This window comes from Otolemur garnettii, unplaced genomic scaffold (assembly GCF_000181295.1).
Source record: "Otolemur garnettii isolate 467f Iridium unplaced genomic scaffold, OtoGar3 scaffold00123, whole genome shotgun sequence".
Lineage (NCBI taxonomy): Eukaryota > Metazoa > Chordata > Mammalia > Primates > Galagidae > Otolemur > Otolemur garnettii.
In genome coordinates this window covers 4940083-4958698 of record NW_003852518.1, presented here as the reverse complement: position 1 = coordinate 4958698, position 18616 = coordinate 4940083, and the positions used below count along the sequence as shown (strand labels likewise).

Below are 18616 nucleotides of genomic sequence, written 5' to 3'. Positions count from 1 at the left end.
AGAGGGTGCTGTTTCCTACTATACGATCTGCAGAAGACTTCCACAAGGTGTTAGGAAATGTTCTACTAAATAAAATGTCCCATAGTTGAAAGTATCGCATGAAAATTTGGGGGTAAATGATTCCACCAGGGTTCCCTTCATGGTGTGCATTGTGAGTCTCTGAGAGAGTGAAATATGAGACTACTTTATCCCAGGGTGTGGCTCCAGAATCATGCTCTGGCAACCCTCCAGAGGACATGGCACGTAGATTTACACAGAAGACTGGGCCATGTTTGCAGGGACAGAAGATTCTCCACTGCAGCAGCACAGTTGTGGGAAATGGATGGGGGTGCATTTAAGAAAATATGTTAGAAAGTATGTGAGCAAGAATCAAAACATTTACCTTGAATTTCTTTCAATATATTGGGATAAACATAATTTGAGCTTTACACTTCATTGTTTCCTTATTGGAAACAAATCATTTGGAATAGACTCAAACCAAAGAACTAAAAAATGTCTTGTTCTGGGGTATAGAGTTGTACACGCACAGTGGGTCAGGGGATGCTGTTTGACCCAGCACCAACTCGGGGTAAAAACTAAAAGTACCTTTAGGAGGGAAGAAAGGAGAGACCCAAAGTATCTAGATACAGAGGAAAGAAATTTCATTTTGAAAGGAACATTAGTATTCATTTTGTTTCTCATTTCATATTCCCCAGCCACCTAAGCAGCCCTGATCCAAAGCAGACAAACCAACTCCAGATTGTTTCAGTCCCTCATGCTCAGGGCTGGTTCACTGTTTTCCCACAAGCTGCAACTGTCCAGCTCAGAGCTAAAGGTTGCTGAGCTATGGCCAGGAACCATTATTTAGCAGTTTAATCTTAAGTCTCTAAAAGACCTATCTTTCTTTATATTTGTTTCCTGCTGGCCCTGGGGACTCTGACTCCAAGGTCAAATTTTAAAAATCAATCCTGCAGCATTTTCTTTGACCCTGGTAATGTCTTCAGAGCCACAAAATATGGAGTAGGAACAATTCTGGACTGACAAACCAGACTTATAACCCCATGCCTGACCCCATCAGCAAGGGCAGGGACAGGGACAGAATGGTCTCCCCAAAGTGCTGCAGATTCTGGTCTCCAACTGCTGGTAGCAGTCGCATCCTGCAAAGGTGGTAAGTATCCTGCAGTGCGCCCATGCTACTGTGCTCTTACACTTAGCTGCTTAGGACTTGCTTTCCTTCTGATGTATGAAACCTCAAACTCTGAAAGGCAGACAATGGTCACAGGTTACTAGATAAATGACAAGTAAACAGTTTGGCTGCACAGGTAATTCCCACAAGGATTCTCAGATGCACTCTTAAGTTAGACTTATCATAAGCACTCAAGCTCCTAGAAGCTAAGTTAAAAGTTTGTGTGAAAGTAACATTATTTTATTTAATGTCATTTTAATCCTTCTCTTTTAAATATCAGATAGATAAAGAGACAGAGACAGAGATATAGACTGAGACTGTGACTGAGATGGAGAGAGATGGGATTTTGGCAGGCCTCTCCTGAAAAGCTGGCATCTCTGTCCTGCCAGGGCCATCCCTGGGGCTCTTCCCCTGGGGTTTCTGAGTCTCGTGACAGAACTATTGTTAGCTTTCCAGGGTGATGCAGATTTGAACATGTTTTCTATTTTTACTGTTACTGAATAAATCCCAGAATTCTTTTTTTGAATGGGGTTTCTGTTGCTGTAAAACTAATAGCCTGGAGATAAGAGGGAACTCAGGGGTAAAGCTGGAAACTTGAGAATGAGTCTGATCTCCAGAACTCCCCCAAGCAGTGAGCTCTTGCCAGTGAGAATTCTAGAGATCGACTTATTTTCAGGGGCTGGTTCCACTTTTAGGTAGCTCCTGGACATCCTTCTTCATTCCATGATTTTCTCTGTGACTCCTGAGGGTGAAGCTGAAAAACATCTCCTGTCCTCCTGACCTTACCAGCTGCCTTCGTAAAAGGCTTTTTCTCAACCTCCAGGTCAGGGGGCACAGCTAAGAGAGAAGAGCTGCAGATCCTAGGCAATCTCTAAGCTCATTCCCACCCGCTTGAGGGTTAGGGCTAGTTGTATATCCAGCCAGTCCAGCCAATGTACTTACAGGGACTTGGGACTCCTCTGCTTTCTCTGGCAGGGTATGGCTGGGAGGAGAGGGAATTGCCAGGGTTTACCCCTCATCTAGGTCAGCTTGTATTTCCCAACAGAGTCCAACTCTTAAGTGGGCAGGTAGGATCAAGCAAGTACTTTCCTTCATCAGGTCTGAACATATTGCTGGTAGTGGATTCAGAACACCATTCTTCTGAAGCAAGTCTTCAGAATAAGTTTTATTCAGAGGCACGGAGGGTATGTTGGAACCATCCCTGAGTGAAGAGAAGGGAAAGAAAGAAGATTCCCACTGTAGACCTTTAGCCACGGTCCCAAAGATTAGAGACTTTTTTGTTTGATCTTATTTTATTTGTTTTTTGTTTTTATTAAATGATAACTGTATACATTGATGCACTTACGGGGTTCAGTGTACTGATTTGACATATAATGTGAAATGTTTACATTGAACTAAGTAACACATCCATCACAATTATACTTATATCTTAATAGTTTTAAAATGCACCATTACATCATGCACATTAGTTCTGGTCCCTGCAAATACCCAACCTCTTCTCTCCCTTTCCCCCCCCCCTTTCTCTCCTCTTCCCTTCTACTTTCAGGACTATAGTTATGCTTTACCATTCATATGAATGTGTAGGTGGTTAGTGGTTATAAATTGATTCATAGTAGAATTGAGTACATTGGATACTTTTTTTCCATTCTTGAGATACTTTACTAAGAAGAATATGTTCCAGCTTCATCCAGGTAAACATAAAAGATGTGAAGTCTCCATATTTTTTTATGGCTGCATAGTATTACATGGTGTACATATATCACAATTTGTTAATCCATTCATGAGTTGGTGGGCACTTGCGCTGTTCCTATGTCTTGGCAATTATGAATTGGGCTGCAATAAGCATTCTGGTGCAAATGTCTTTGTTGTAAAATGATTTTTTATTAGCTGGGTATATACCTAGCAGGAGAATTGCAGCATCAAATGGTTAGTCTACTTTTACTTCCTTGAGTGTTCTCCAAACTTCTTTCCAAAAAGGCCATATTAGCTTGCATTTCCACCAGCAGTGCAAAAGTGTTCCGTTCTCTCCACATCCACACCAACATCTATGTAGTTTTGGGATTTTTTGATAGGGGCTAATCTTACTGGAATTAGATGCTTTTGATTTGCATTTCTCTGATGATTAAAGATGATGAGCATTTTTTCATGTGTCTGTAGGCCATGTGCCTGTTTTCACCAGAGAAGTTTCTGTTCAAGTCTCATGCCCATATAGAAATGGGGCTATTTGTTTTTTTCTTATTGATTAGTTTGATGTCTCTGTGGATTCTAGATATCAGACCTCTGTTGATAGCATAACCTGCAAAAATCTTCTCCAATTCTGAAGGCTGTTTGCTTACGTTACTTACTGTGCTCTTTTTAGTTTGCTCAGATCCCAGTAATGTATTTTTGGTGTTGCTTTAATTTTCCAGGGGGGTCCTCCTCATAAAATATTCTCCCAGGCCAATTTCTTCAAGTGTTTCCCATGTACTCTCTTCTAGTATTTTTTTTATCATTTCATGTCTTAAGTTTAAATCTATTACCCAGTGAGAATCAATTTTTGTTAACTGTGAAAGGTGGAGTCCAGTTTCAGTCTTCTATAGGTCACCAGCCAGTTCACCCAGCACCATTTATTAAATAGACAATCTTTCCCCCAATTCATGTCTTTGATAGGCTTATCAAAGATCAAAGGACGATGTCTGGTTTCATCTCTTGGTTCTTTATTCTGTTCCATACCTCTCTATTTTTGTGCCAGTACCATGCTGTTTTGATCACTATAGATTTATAGTATAGTATGAAGTCTGGTAACGTGATACCTCCTGATTTGTTCTTATTTCTGAGTAATGTATTTGCTATTTGAGGTTTTTTCTGATTCCACATAAAATGAATAACTATTTTTTGGAGCTCTTTAAAGTATGACAATGGTGCTTTAATAGGGATGGCATTAAATCTGTAGATTGCTTTAGGTAGTATGGACATTTTAACAATGTTGTTTCTTCCCAGCCATGAGCATGGTATGTTTTTCCATTTGTTAACATGTTCAGCTATTTCTTTTCTCAGAGTTTCATAGTTCTCTTTATAGAGATCTTTCACTTCCTTTGCTGGTTAAATTCCCAAATAGTTCATCTTCGTTGGCACTACTGTAAAAGGAATAGAGTCCTTGACTATATTTTCAGCTTGACTATTGTTGACATATGTAAAAGCTACTGATTTGTGAGTATTGATTTTGTATCCTGAGACACTGCTGTATTCCTTGATCACTTCTAAGAGTTTTGTGGTTGAGTCCCTAGGATTTTCCAGGTGTAGGATCAGATCATCAGTGAAGAGTGAGAGTTTGATCTTCTCTGACCCTATTTGGAGAAACTTGATTGCCTTCCCTTACCTGATTGCTATGGCTAAGACTTTCATTACTATGTTGAATACTAGTAGAGATAGTGGGCATCCTTGCCTAGTTCCTGGTCTGAGTGGTAATGTTTTCAATTTTACACCATTCAATATAATATTGGCTATGGGTTTGTTGTAGATGGCCTCTATCAGTTTAAGAAATGTCCCTTCTATGCCTATGTTCTTAAGTATTCTGATTGTGAAAGGATGCTGTTTATTATCAAAAGCTTTTTCTGAATCAATTGAGAGAATCGTATAGTCTTTTTTTTATTTTATTGATGTGATGTATATTGATAGATTTGTGTATGTTGAACTAACCCTGAAACCTTGGAACAAAACCAACTTGGTTATGATGTATAATTTTTTTGATGTGTTGGTGAATTCTGTTTGCTAGGATCTTATTGAATATTTTTGCATTGATATTCATTAATGATATTGGTCTATAATTTTCTTTCGTTGTTAGATTCATTCCTGGTTTGGGAATCAAGGTGATATTTGCTTCATAAAATGTGTTAGGAAGTATGATTTCTTTTTCTATGCTTTGGAAAAGATTGTATAACTAGGTACTAGTTTCTCTTGAAAGGTTTGATAGAATTTGAATGTGAAGCTATCTGGTCCCAGGCTTTTATTTTCTGGGAGATTTCACATTGTTGATGCTATTTCAATTATTGCTATATGTCTATTCAAGATTTCTAATTCTTTCTGGCTCAGCCTAGGATGTTGGCATGCTTCCAGGTATTGGTCCATTTCCTTCAGATTTTCATATTTCTGGAAATAGAGTTTTTTGTAGTAATCACTGAAGATTTTTTAAATTTCTGAGGTGTCTGTTGTTGTTTCTCCTTTGTCATTTCTGATAGATGATATTAGAGATTTTACTTTTCTGTTTCTGGTTAGGTTGGCCAAAGGCCTATCAATTTTATTAATCTTTTCAAAAAAACAAGTTTTTGTCTTATCTTCTGAATGATTCGTTTGTTTTCAATTGAATTTAATTTTGCCCTAATTTTAGTTATTTCTTTTTTTCTGCTAGGTTTTGAGTTGGAATGTTGTTCCTTTTCCAGTTTCTTGAGATGATCCAGTAACTTGTTGGATCCTCTCTTTTTTTTTCTTCCCCCGTCCCACAAGAACTTTTTTCATTTTTTTGAATTGTACACAAACATTTCCTACATAATTCAACAGAGAAATGTTACATCTTTTTCTTTCAATTTGCATACAATGGAAAAATAATTATATATATATATGTATATATGTTATACAAAGTTTAAATAATAGACACTAACAAGTTGACAGTTTAAGTCTATAGGTGAGAAGTTATCTAATAAAAATAATCAGAATTTATTCAACATCAGTCACTTCCATAACCAAGTGTTATTTTAATTAATAAAACTTGCTGCCAATTAGGCTTCTGGTATATACTTATACCGGTATTCAATATGTAGCACTGCTCCCCACCTTGGTTTTTTTACAATTACTAACAGAAAATTGTTGAAAAGTAGGAGCAAGCATTTGCAATAAACAAAAAATCCCCAGATTATTATGAGCATGAACATGTATGATGGAATTTCTTCCCAGCAATAGACTTTTAAACCAAAGAAATCATCAGAACTGAATTTGCCAAAGTATTTTGCCTATGTCCAAGAAGAGAAGCACTAATATCCAATAGAGCTGAAAATCAGACTTAGTGTTTAGTTTGGAGATGGTTGAGAATTCAGCCACCATCTGAAGAATGACTGCCTTAAAAAAAAAAATGACCACCAAAAATAGATTCACTAAATTTATCTTAAAAATCATAAATATTTCTTAGAAAGGAACATAATATTCTGCACACTGCTCTGAACAGATGCCAGGGACATGTAGACTATTGTTACTTTTCCTCCCTGTCCCACCCCCCAAATGTTACAGTGACCACAAAGCAAGGTGTTCACAATTATTACATGGGGGGAAATTTTTTAAACCACTAACAATGAACAAAAAATAAAATTCACTCACTCTGCTGCTGTTTCAAAATTTCAATGTTAGTTTTTGCACACCCTCCCTCCCCCCAAACCTGTTTGTAAGGAACTAAAACATTACATCTGGTGAATATCAAAGATTTCACTACACCTTAAATGCAGAACACCTATGAAGCAGAGGAATGTTGACTTTTTAAACAGAAGCAGATAAAAAAAAAAAGATGCAGGACTCCTTCAGTTCTTCACTAGTCTTAGAAAAACTTTCCAGAATACTGCTTCACACTATAAAAAAGAAAAAATATCTTGCATTAGAATCCTTCAACATCTGCCTACTGCTTCACACTTTTCTGCAGTAAATACTGTGCATTCTGTATCTGGTCCTGTGTTCCTGTAATGGTAATGATCCGATCTTTGGATCCTTCTAAAGGCTCATTGATTTTGATGGAAGCTCCTGACTCATGACAGATTTGTTTAATCTGCTGACCACCTTTGCCAATAATAGATCCAGCCAAATCTTTGGGAATAGTTACTTGTGTAGTAATAATAGGTCCACCAAGATCACCATATGAGCTATGACCCCCTGCATAGGAATAAGCATATCTGGAGCCACCCTGTGGTTCATATGCCATCCACCATTCTGATGGGCTCCATGTATCTATTGCAGAATCGATAGTTTCATCAGCACTGAAACGAACCATTCCATCCTAACGGTCTCCAGGTCTTCTTCTTCTGTCATAGGCCATTAGATCTCCTCCTCTAGGTGGTGGTGGTGGAAGAAGAGGGAGATTCTGAGCTCTGCTACCACCCCGGCCGCCTCGTCCAGGAGGAGGGGGAGGTGGTCTTCTATGAGGGCTCATGTCATCTTAATCTCTTCTAGATGGAGGCATAAGACGCCCACCCCAACCAGGAGGCATTCTGTCAAAACTACCTCTTCCTTGCACTGGGAAACCCACAGGTTATCCACAGTGGTCATCAAACATCATTGTAAAACCACCATAGTCATAGGTTTCATCATAAAAATTGGGATCATAAGGCTGTGCACATCCTTTGATGGGAGACTCAGATATAAGATCAAGGATGATCTTTATGAACTCTACGACCCTATCAAGTTTTTCTCCAATAAGAATGACTCTGTCACTGGAATGAGGACAGCATTCCTGGAACAGCTTGATTGATGTTTGAGTGTTCTCTCAAAGTTCTTTGATTTAAGCACTTTTCACCCCAATAATTCCTCCTGCCAGACTCTGATGAATCAACAGTCTCAACTTGCAGTCAATGTCATTTCCTTTATAGTGCTGGTAATTTAAGCATTCCACAGCACCAGATTCAAATGGGAGCTGGCTGGGTTGCAGTGGGTGATGGCAACTGCAGGCCCTCTTCCAATGTAGGGATGATTTTCTTCAGAATTTCTCCAATTGTTTCAATATCAGCACTGATACTCAATATGCACTCGGGGCCAATGCTGTCTGGGACTGAAACAGTGGCATTGTAGTCAGTATAGAGAGCCTTAATATTCTTTCCTCCTTTTCCAATCACTGCCCCAGCTTTCTTGCTCTAAAGCAGAATGCGTAATTCAACCATCTCGTCAGTGTTTCTAGACCTTATAAATGCTTGTTCTTTTTCCATGTCTTCTGCAGGACGCTTACCAAATTCACCATTGGTTTCAGTGTTGGGGAAGGTTTCCTCTGGCTGTTTAGTTTCCATTTTCTTATTTAAATGGACACACCAATCAAGTTATATGTCTTCATAGAGCAGAACTGAAATGCTCTGGGCAGGACCAACAACTGAGACTCTAATGCTGCTGTAGCCTCTCCTTACTTGGACCCGACAGGAAATATTTTTCTGTTTTCTTGATGAAAACAGAATCCTATAAATTTCCCACTTAGGACTGCCTTTGCAATATGCCACAGATTTTGATAATTTATCTGTTCATTATCATTTTGTTCCCAAAATTTGGTGATTTTCTTCTTAATCTCATCTTTGACCTAGCTATCATTTAGCCTATGATTATTTGGTTTCCATAACTTTGTTTGATTATGAAGATTCCGGTTGCTGTTGAGTTCAACTTTTATTCCATGGTGGTCTGAGAAGATATGAGGAATAATTTTTATTCTTTTAAATTTGCTGAGGTTAAACTTGTGTCCTAGGATATGATCAATTTTGGAGGATGCTCCATGGGCTTATGAGAAGAATGTATATTCAGTTTTATTAGGATGAAATGTTCTGTAGAGGTCTGTTAATTCCATTTGTTCTAGGGTCAGGTTTAAGTCTAATATTTCTTTGTTTAGTTTCTTCTTGGAGGGTATATCCAAAACTGTCAAAGGGGGTGCTAAAATCTCCACCTATTATAGTGCAGGAAAATATCAAATTGTTCATATTCATTAGGGTTTGCTTTATAAATTGAGGAACATTCTGGTAGGGTGCATAAATGTTAATTATCAAAATCTCTTCATATTGGGTGTTTCCCTTGACAAATATGTAGTGGCCATCCTTATCTTTCTTTATCTTTGTGGGTTTAAAGCAACTGTATCTCCAACTAAAATTGAAACCCCTGCTTTTTTCTGGTTTTCATTTGCCTGTATTGTAGATGTCCATCCCATCACCCTGAGTCTGTTTTTATCCTTTAAGGTAAGATGAGATTCTTGTGTGCATCAGATATCCCTTCTGAGTTTATGTATCCAGACTGTCAACCTGTGCCTCTTTAGAGTACAATTTAAGCCATTCGCATTAATTCAGAGAAGTGATAAGCCTGTGTTTTGGGTGTCATGATTTTCAGATGTTCAGTGGACATTTTTAATCCTTTCACCCCTGTGGAAGTTGGGTTTTGATCAAAAATTTCTGAATGAGTTTACTTTGGTGGTAGAGCATTATGCTGGTCATTGTGGAGGATGGGTCTGAGAATATCCTGGAGAGCTTGTTTAGTTATGGCAAATTTCTTCTACATGTGTATGTCATTAAAGTATTTGATTTCTCTGGGTGGTGCCTGTGGCTCAAAGGAGTAAGGCACTGGCCCCATATGCCAGACGTAGTGGGTCCAAACCCAACCCCAGCCAAAAACTGCAAAAAAGTGTTTGCTTTCTCCATCACAAATGAAACTCAGCTTAGCTGAATACAGGATCATGGGCTGAAAGTTGTTTTGTTTTAGGAGATTGAAGGTCGATGACCATCGTCTTCTGGCTTGAAACATTTTGGCTGAGAGATCTCTAGTCATTCTGTTATTTCTCCCTTTGTAGGTTATGGTTTTCTTAAATCTGGCTGCTTGCAGAATTTTCTTCTTCATCTTAACTTTGGCAAAGTTAATCACAATGTGTCTAGGAGATGCTTTGTCTGGGTTGAATCTTGCTGGGCTTCTGAACCTGTCTACTATTTGAATTTCTGTATCTCTTGCAATCCTTGGGAAATTCTCCCCCCAAATCTCTTAGAGTAGAGCATCTGTACCTTTAGGACCATCCTCTTCTCCTTTAGGAATTCCTGTAAGATGAATGTTTGATTTTCTGGAGTGATCCCACAACTCTCTCAGGTAATGACCAGTTTTTACTCTCCATTTATCTGCCTCTTTGAGCATTTGGGGACATTCAAAGCTTTGTCTTCAGTTTCAGAGATCCTTTCTTCTGCCTGGTCAACTCCTTTACTGAGGGATTCTACTGTATTTTGGAGCTGCTCTACTAACTTTTTCATTTCCTTCAGCTCTGCTATCTCTTTTCTCATTATGTCCATATCTTTGGTGACTTGGTCTTTGAATTCATTAATTTCTTGAGACAATTTTAGAACTACTCTTTGAATTTCAATTTGTAGCTTTTCTTCCATTCTATTCATCTTATTTGCAATCCATATTCTAAATTGGATTTCTGACATTTTGGCCATTTTTTAATGCATGTCATCTTCAGTTGTATCTCCTTTGTCATTCCTTGGGAGAGGTTGATCTACTCTGGTTATTCATGTTGCCAGAGTTCTTCTGTTGGGTCTGCATCATGTTTATTTTCCACTGTTTGGTTATTGGGTAGTAGGGTTCCCAGGTTGTAGAGATAATCAGCCCCTAACCAAAGCACTAGGCTTTGTAATTGTGGCTTATTTCCTACAACCTTACAAAGCCCCCTTTCAGAGATTTGGTTGGAGACTCTGAGGACCTACTAGGTGAGATAGCTCAAGCTAGCCCTGTTTTTATGTCAGCCAACCCCTACACTATCCGAAGAAGTCACAATATTATGTTTAAATCTTGGCTATTAAGAGATACAGACACCTGTGGTGCCCAGCCCCCACCTTTCTGTTCTTTTCTGCTACAGAACTTGAAGGTCAAGAGTGTCTCTGGGTGGACAGCCCCAGACACAAATTCCAATTAAATTGTCTCAGGCAGTGCAAACCCTGCTCAACAGAGAAGAATCCAAAGGTCTCCAACAGCACAGTTGGAGCCAGGGATCCACTGCCCCATCTGCCTGACTCAGTTCACACTGTTGTCCATTTCTCTGCTCACAGGCTCAGTTGGAGCTGGGGGCCAGACCCCTGCCTACCAGTCTCAGTCCACACCCGGAGGCTTGTCAGCTCTGTTGGAGTCAGGGGACCATACCCTTGCCCTCAAATCTTGATCCACACCCAGAAAGCCTCTGCTTGAGGGTTGTGTTCAGTCAAGTGACCCCACCCTTGCCTTTAGGTCTCATTCCACACCTGGCAAGCCTCTGCTATCAGGCCCAGTTGGGGCTAGGGACTAGTCTTACCTGTCAAACTCCGTCCATACCAGGAAAACTCTCTCCCATGGTGGTGCCATTAGAGCTGGGGTTCTGCACCCCTTCCCACCAGAGATAGCCCGAACTGAGGGTCAACACTACCACTGGCTGGGAACAGTCATAACCAGGAGACTGCTTCTCCTCCTGCCAAGTGTTCCTTTCTTCCCACATCCTCTTTCTTATCCACTAGTCACATATTCTATCCTGATGGTCAGCGGTCCACACTATGCCCAAATCTCTCAGGAAAAGACCAAACACTCTGTATTCTGCAGGGGTCAGAACTTCAGACTGCCATGCAAGGGGGAAAGGGTGGACTGAAAGTTTGGAATTGTGATGGAAAGTATCTGTTCAATTATATGCCTGGCAGGTTGGTGTCTAGGTTTATAAGTGGGACCTCCCTGGAGAAAGAGGCCTGGTGTTTAGCAGCTCTCTCTATTGAGGTAAAATGAGAGGTCTTTTGTTCCCTGCTTGCTCACAGAGAGCCCTTTGGAGGCCTCCCACCAGGGGAAGGGGTTTCCCATCCTCTAGTCAATAGGCTTTGTACCTGAAATTTGTCTTCTTGAATGTTCTTCCTTGGAGTTACAGCTTGCTAAACTTCTTTCTTGGCTTAGCTCCCCACCTTTGGCTTTGTAGAGTCTGATTCTGTCCAGATTTTCTCCTTCTGATCAGGAACCTCTTCCAAGGGTTGCTGCCAGTTGACCATCTTCCCAGAGTTCCCCAAAAGAAAAAATTTTGACAAGTCTTAGATTGATATAGCTGGGGATCTTGAGACCTTAATTCTAAATCATTTTATCTTATTTTTAAAAAATTTCATAATTGATATCAAAACAATCAACCAAAAACTTGGAAACTACTAAATTACATAATTATGTAGGATCCCATACATTTACTCATATTTTGTTAAGTACTTGTCTCAAGACTATTAAATTTTTCTTGGAAATCTAATCAAGTTATAAAACATCTTTTTTTTCTCCCCTCCTTTCTTCCTTCTCTCCTTGTCTTGTTCTTTCATTCTTTCTTTGTTTCTTTATTTCCTATTTCCTTCTTTCATTTATTCCTTCCATACTTTGGGGCAATGGAATTCCCAATGCTTCTATTCACTTTGCTCCTTCTCTACTGAGTCCTTATGGGTGGTCTAGCACGAAGACCCACATTTCAATTGAACAGGCAATCACACTTAAGTTTTGAGTGGTTTTAATGATTACATTGCTTATAATTTATTTAGTTTCAGACTTTTCTCCAACTTTCCACGCATTCCTGTTAGTTCTGTCTGTATGCACTATTTCTGTTGTGAGATTTTTTAGTACAAGAAGAAAAGTTTTGTGCACTCTGAGTCAGCTTCCTCTCTTCCATTAAGCTTCAAATCTCATTCATGCCTTTATGTTCTATCACATGACAAAATAAACACATTATGTAACACAACAAATAAAATCTCCTGAAAAATGTCTAAGACATACATAAACAACATAGCTATAATATATTAATGGGACCAAAACTAAAAAGGATCTGGTTACCTGTGTCTTTGGCAATTGAGTTCATTAGAAAGAGACATGCCATTAGAAAGAGACATTTCCATTATTATGGAATTGACTGTAGCACTACTTTCTGTAGGAGTATAAATATATTCTCATTTTTTTTCTAACAACTGCATAGTATTCAAATACATGGATGGAGCTTCTATTAAGTAACATGCTCCTGGTCAATGGCTATATAATTTTCATTTTTTACAGTGATAAAAATATATATATCCTGAAGATATATTTTTAAAAGTGTGATCAAAGGGTATTGGTATGTAAAGCATACATACAATACAGAATGTTGGACTGTCCTTCAAAAAGGCAATGAATTTACATTTCCATCAATAGTATGAGAGTGTGCCTATTCCTTCCTCATTCACATAAGCTCTGCCCTCAATATATATGCAAATTTCATAGGTAGGAAATGAATTCCTGTTTGGTTTGCATTCATCTAATTATAAATAAAATGGAACTTCACCCTTTAGGTTCTTGGTCATTTGTATTTTTCTATTAATCACCTCACTTGATCATCTTTCACTTACTGGTGTATAAGACATTGTTAACTCTTTTCTCTTACTTGTGTGGTAGATTTAATTCTTAGTTTATCCTTTGACTTTCACATAGTAGTTTTTACAGAACTAAAATTTTGAAATAATATTTAGACATACATATCGTTATATTCTGTTATAATATCTATTTTGTTTCATGATTAGGAAAATCTTCTCCAACTCAGATTTTTCCCTTTCCCAAGCCAAGTTTTCCCTTTGGGTAGCATTTTAAAAATATTTTAATGCATAACTCTTTAAACTATCTGGTGTTTAGTTTTGTGTGAGGAGTGAACATCACATTTATATCCCACATTTTTACTCCAAATAGTAAGCAGTTTCCCACAAGATTAATTATTGAATAACAATTTTCTTCAATCTTGGAGCATACTTATAATTCTCAGCCAATATATAATAATTAATGTGGTATTCTGAGACTCTGTTGTAATTATTTATTAGTTATAAGAGTTTTAGGTTTTTTTCTTTTTTGTCAGTTCTCTTTCATATTCTGCAGTCAATCATGTTATCTGCAAACAAAGACAGGTTGTTTTCAATATGTATACATTTTCTTTCTTTTTCTTATTCTTATGCATTAGCTAGGACTTTCAGTAACAAGTGGAAGAAAATACTGATGGGGCATCCTTAACTTCTCTCTAATCTTAATGGGGCAGCTTTGAGTTTCTCACATGTAATTTTTATGTAACTGCATATTTTTTATAGATACCATTTATCAAGTTAAAGAAGTTCCATTTTATTCCTGTTTTTGTGAGCATGCTTATCATAAAAAGATATTAGAAGTATAATTTGTAGAAAAGAACCAAATGAAGTTATAAAAATGCCTGGACCTGATGTCTCAGGCCTGCAATCCCAATACTTTAGCAGACCAAGATGGGAGAAATGCTTGAGGCCTGGAGTTCAAGGTTAGCTTGGACAATATATATAAACACTGTCACTACAAAAGTAAAAAAAACAAACACAGCATATGTATCCTGATTTGTAAACTTTATTACTATATAATCCTATCCTTTTCTTCCTCAATAAATCTTGTTTCACATTTGCCTTAAAAAACAGACAGAGATAAAAAGTAAAATAAAAAGAAATTGTAAAAATGAAAAATACCATAACATAAATAAAATTTGTCACCTATCTCCACTACTATCAACATAGAGCTGGAAGTTTTAGCCAATACAATTATGCAAGAGAAGGAAATAAAGGGCATACAAATGGTAGCAGAAGAGGTGAAACTCTCCCTCTTGGCTGACAATATGATGTTATACTTAGAGAACCCCAAAGACTTAATCACAAGACTCCTGGAAGTCATCAAAAAATACAGTAATATCTCAGGATATAAAATCAATGTCCACAAGTCAGTAGCCTTTGTATATGCTAATAATAGCTAAGATGAGAGGCTAATTAAGGACACAACTCCCTTCACCATAGCTTGAAAGAAAATGAAATACCTAGGAATATACCTAACAAAAGAGATGAAAGATCTCTATAAAGAAAATTATGAAACCCTGAGAAAAGAAATAGCAGAGGATATTAAAAAATGGAAGAACATACCATACTCAAGGCTGGGAAGAATCAACATTGTTAAAATGTCTATACTTCCCAAATCAATCTACAGATTTAATACCATCCCTATTAAAACACTAACATCATACTTTCAAGTCTTAGATAAAATAATTCTTCATTTTGTATGGAACCAGAAAAAAACCTGTACAGCTAAGGCAGTTCTTAATAATAAAAACAAAGCTGGGGCATCAGCAAACCAGACTTTAGGCTCTACTACAAGGCCATAGTGCTCAAGACAGCATGGTATTGCCACAAAAATAAAGATATAGACATTTGGAATCGAATAGAAAACCAGGAAATTGGGCCGCACCAGTGGCTCAGTGGGTAGGGCATTGGCTCCATACACCGAGGGTGGAAGGTTCAAACCTGCCCCTGGCCAAACTGCAACAAAAAAATAGCCAGGTGTTGTGGTGTGGTGGGTGCCTGTAGTCCCAGCTACTTGGGAGGCTGAGGCAAGAGAATCACCTAAGCCCAGGAGTTGGAGGTTGTTATGAGCTGTGTGATGCTTTGGCACTCTACCAAGGGTGATAAAATGAGACTCTGTCTCTACATGAAGAAGAAGAAGAGGGAGGAGGAGGAGGAGGAGGAGGAAGAGGAAAGCCAGGAAATAAAACTAACATCTTACAGCCACCTAATCTTCTATAAACCAAACAAGAACATACACTGGGGGAAAGAATCCCTATTCAATAAATAGTGCTGGGAGAACTAGATAACCACATGTAAAAGACTGAAACTGGACCCACACCTTTCTCCACTCACAAAAATTGATTTAAGATGAATAAAAGACCAAAATTAAAGGCATGAAATGATAAAAATTCTCACAGAAGGTACTGGAAAAACATTTAATAATATCAGCCTGGGGAAAGACTTTATGAAATCTTGTGTGGCAATTGCAATAGCAACAAAAATAAACAAATTGGACTTAATTAAACTGAAAAGATTCTGTACAGCTAAGAAGACAACAATCAAAGCAAATAGACAACCTACACAATGGGAAAGGATATTTGCATATTTTGAATCAAACAAAAGCTTAATAACTAGGATCCATAAAGAATTCAAATTAATCTACAAGAAAAAGCCAACAATCCCGTTGGCTCCCATGGTCAAGAGACATGAATAGAACCTTCTCTAAAAAAGACAGACAAATGGCTAGCAAACATATAAAAAATGCTCATTGTCCCTAATTATTATAGAAATGCAAATCAAAACCACCCTGAGATATCATCTAACTCCAGTGAGAGTGGCCCACATCACAAAATCTCAAAACTGCAGATGCTGGCATGGATGTGAAGAGAAAGGAATACTTTTACACTGCTGGTGGGACTGCAAACTCATGCAACCTTTTTGGAAGAAAGTATGGAGAACCCTCAAAGAACTCAAGCTAGACCTCCCATTTGATCCTGCAATCCCATTACTGGGTATCTTCCCAGAAGGGAAAAAAAAATCCTTTTACCATAAGGACACTTGCACTAGACTGTTTATTGCAGCTCAATTTATAATCCCCCAAATATAGAAACAGCCTAAATGCCCACCAACCCAGGAATGAATTAACTAGCTATGGTATATGCACACCATGGAATACTACTCAGTCATTAAAAAAGATGGAGACTTTACATCTTTTGTATTAACTTGGATGGAAGTAGAACACATTATTCCTGGTAAAGCATCACAAGAATGGAAGAGCATGAATCCTATGTACTCAATTCTCATATGAGGACAATTAATGGCCTAGTACACAGTGGGGGGTGGGGGAGGGGAGCACAAAGAGAGAGAGAGAAGGAGGGAGCAGGATGGTGGAAAGCAAGAGCAGAGAGAGGAAAGGAAGGAGGGGGTGGGAGAAGGGGAGAACAAGGAGAGGGAAGGAGGGAGGGAGGGGACTCAGTATGCAACACACTTTTGGGGGGCAAGACATAATTATAAGAGGGCCTTTACCTAACAAATGCATTCAGTGTAACCTGGTTTCTTGTACCCTCAATGAATCCCCAACAATAAAAATAAAATGTATTTGAAGGAACAGTAGGTGACAACTTCCCAATTTTGCAAAACACATAAGCCTACAAGATCTAAGAAGCTGAGCAAATTCTAAACAGAACAAGTTGAAAGAAAAACATGCCAAAGTACCTCACAATTAAAACTCAGAAAACTCATAAAAAACAAATTCAAAAAAACTCAGAAAACTAAAAACAACCAACAAAAAACAATCTAAGAAGCCAGAGAAAATAAGTGTTACGTGCATGTGGACACTGATTTCTTTTTTTTAAAAAAATTATGGATTAATAGGAGGGTACAACCGAGTAGGTGACAATGTTTGCGTTCGGTAGGTAAGGTCTCTGTTATAGTTGTGCCCCTTACCCAGGAGGTGTGTCATGTACCCTTACATTGTGCCCATTAGGTGATAGCTTACCAATTCCCTTCCCTTCTTTCTTTTGTAGTTGACAGGTTTTTTTTTTTTTTTTAAACACTGTCCCTCCCTCCTCCTCCTTCCTTACAACCTGAATTAAATTGAGATTTCTCTTACACGAGCAGGTATTAATTCATCTACTGACTTTACATTAGTACTGAATACATTGGATACTTGCTTTTCCAATCTTGTGTTACTTTACTAAAGAGAATATTCGCCACTTTATCTGGGTCAATACAAATGATGTAATCCTATGGTACGTATATACCATAGTTTATTAATCTCTTTATGGGTTGATGGGCACTTGGAGTGATTCCACATTTTGGTGACTATTAATTGAGCTATGATAACCATTCTCATGGAAATATCCTTAAGATAAAATGATTTTTTTTCTTCTTCTGGTTTGATACATAGTAATGGGCTTGTGGGATAAAGTGGAAGGTCTATTTTGAGTTCTTTGAGGACTCTCCACATGTCTTTCTAAAGAGGCTGTATCTGTTTGCAGTCCCACCAACAGTGTGGGATCTACACTAGCATCTGTAGCTATGGAACTCTATGATAGCAACAATTCTCACTGGGGGTAGGGGATATCTCAAGGTGGTTTTACTTTGTATTTCTGTGATGATTAGGGATGATGAGAAATTTTTTGTATGTTTTTTGGCCATTTGTCTGTCTTCCTCAGAGAAATTTCTGTTCATGTCTCTTGCCCAATGATAGACAGGATTGCTTGCTCTTTTTTGTTGATTAATTTGAGTTCTATGTAGATTCTAATTGTCAGCCCTTTGTCAGATTCATAACATGCAGATATCTTTTCCTATTCTGAATGTTGTCTGTTTGCTTTGATTTATGTGTTCTTAGTTGTACAGAAGTTTCTGGCTTAATTTAGTATGTGAACACTGATTTTAGTAACAGTAGATATCTTATCTTCTGAAGATAAGACCATAAAGAAATGGCAAAATATTTTTCAAGTATTTAAAAAAAACTGTCAACTACATCTTCAATATTTGACTAAACTATCCTTACAGAATGATATACACAAATTCACAATTATAGATAAGAACTTCAATGTATCCTTCTCAGTAAGTGATAGAACTATTAAACATAAGGTAAAAAAAATACATAGGAACGAAGAACAGGGCTGGGCACCTGTTGCTCAAGAGGCTAGCGCACCAGGCACATACACTAGAACTGGCCAGTTCTAATCCAGCCTGGGCCTGCCAAACAACAGTGACAACTACAGCCAAAAAGTATAGCCAGGCATTGTGTGGGTGCATGTAGTCCCAGCTACTTGGGAGGCTGAGGCAAGAGAATCACTTAAGCCCAAAAGGTTAAGGTTGCTGTGAGTTGTGACACAATGGCACTCTACACAAGGTAACAGTTTGA

General features: G+C 38.1%; 1 pseudogene; it reads right to left on the bottom strand.

The window, feature by feature from the left end:
• Window positions 1-6643: 6643 nt before the first annotated feature.
• Window positions 6644-8203, bottom strand: LOC100949372 (annotated as a pseudogene).
• Window positions 8204-18616: the final 10413 nt, after the last annotated feature.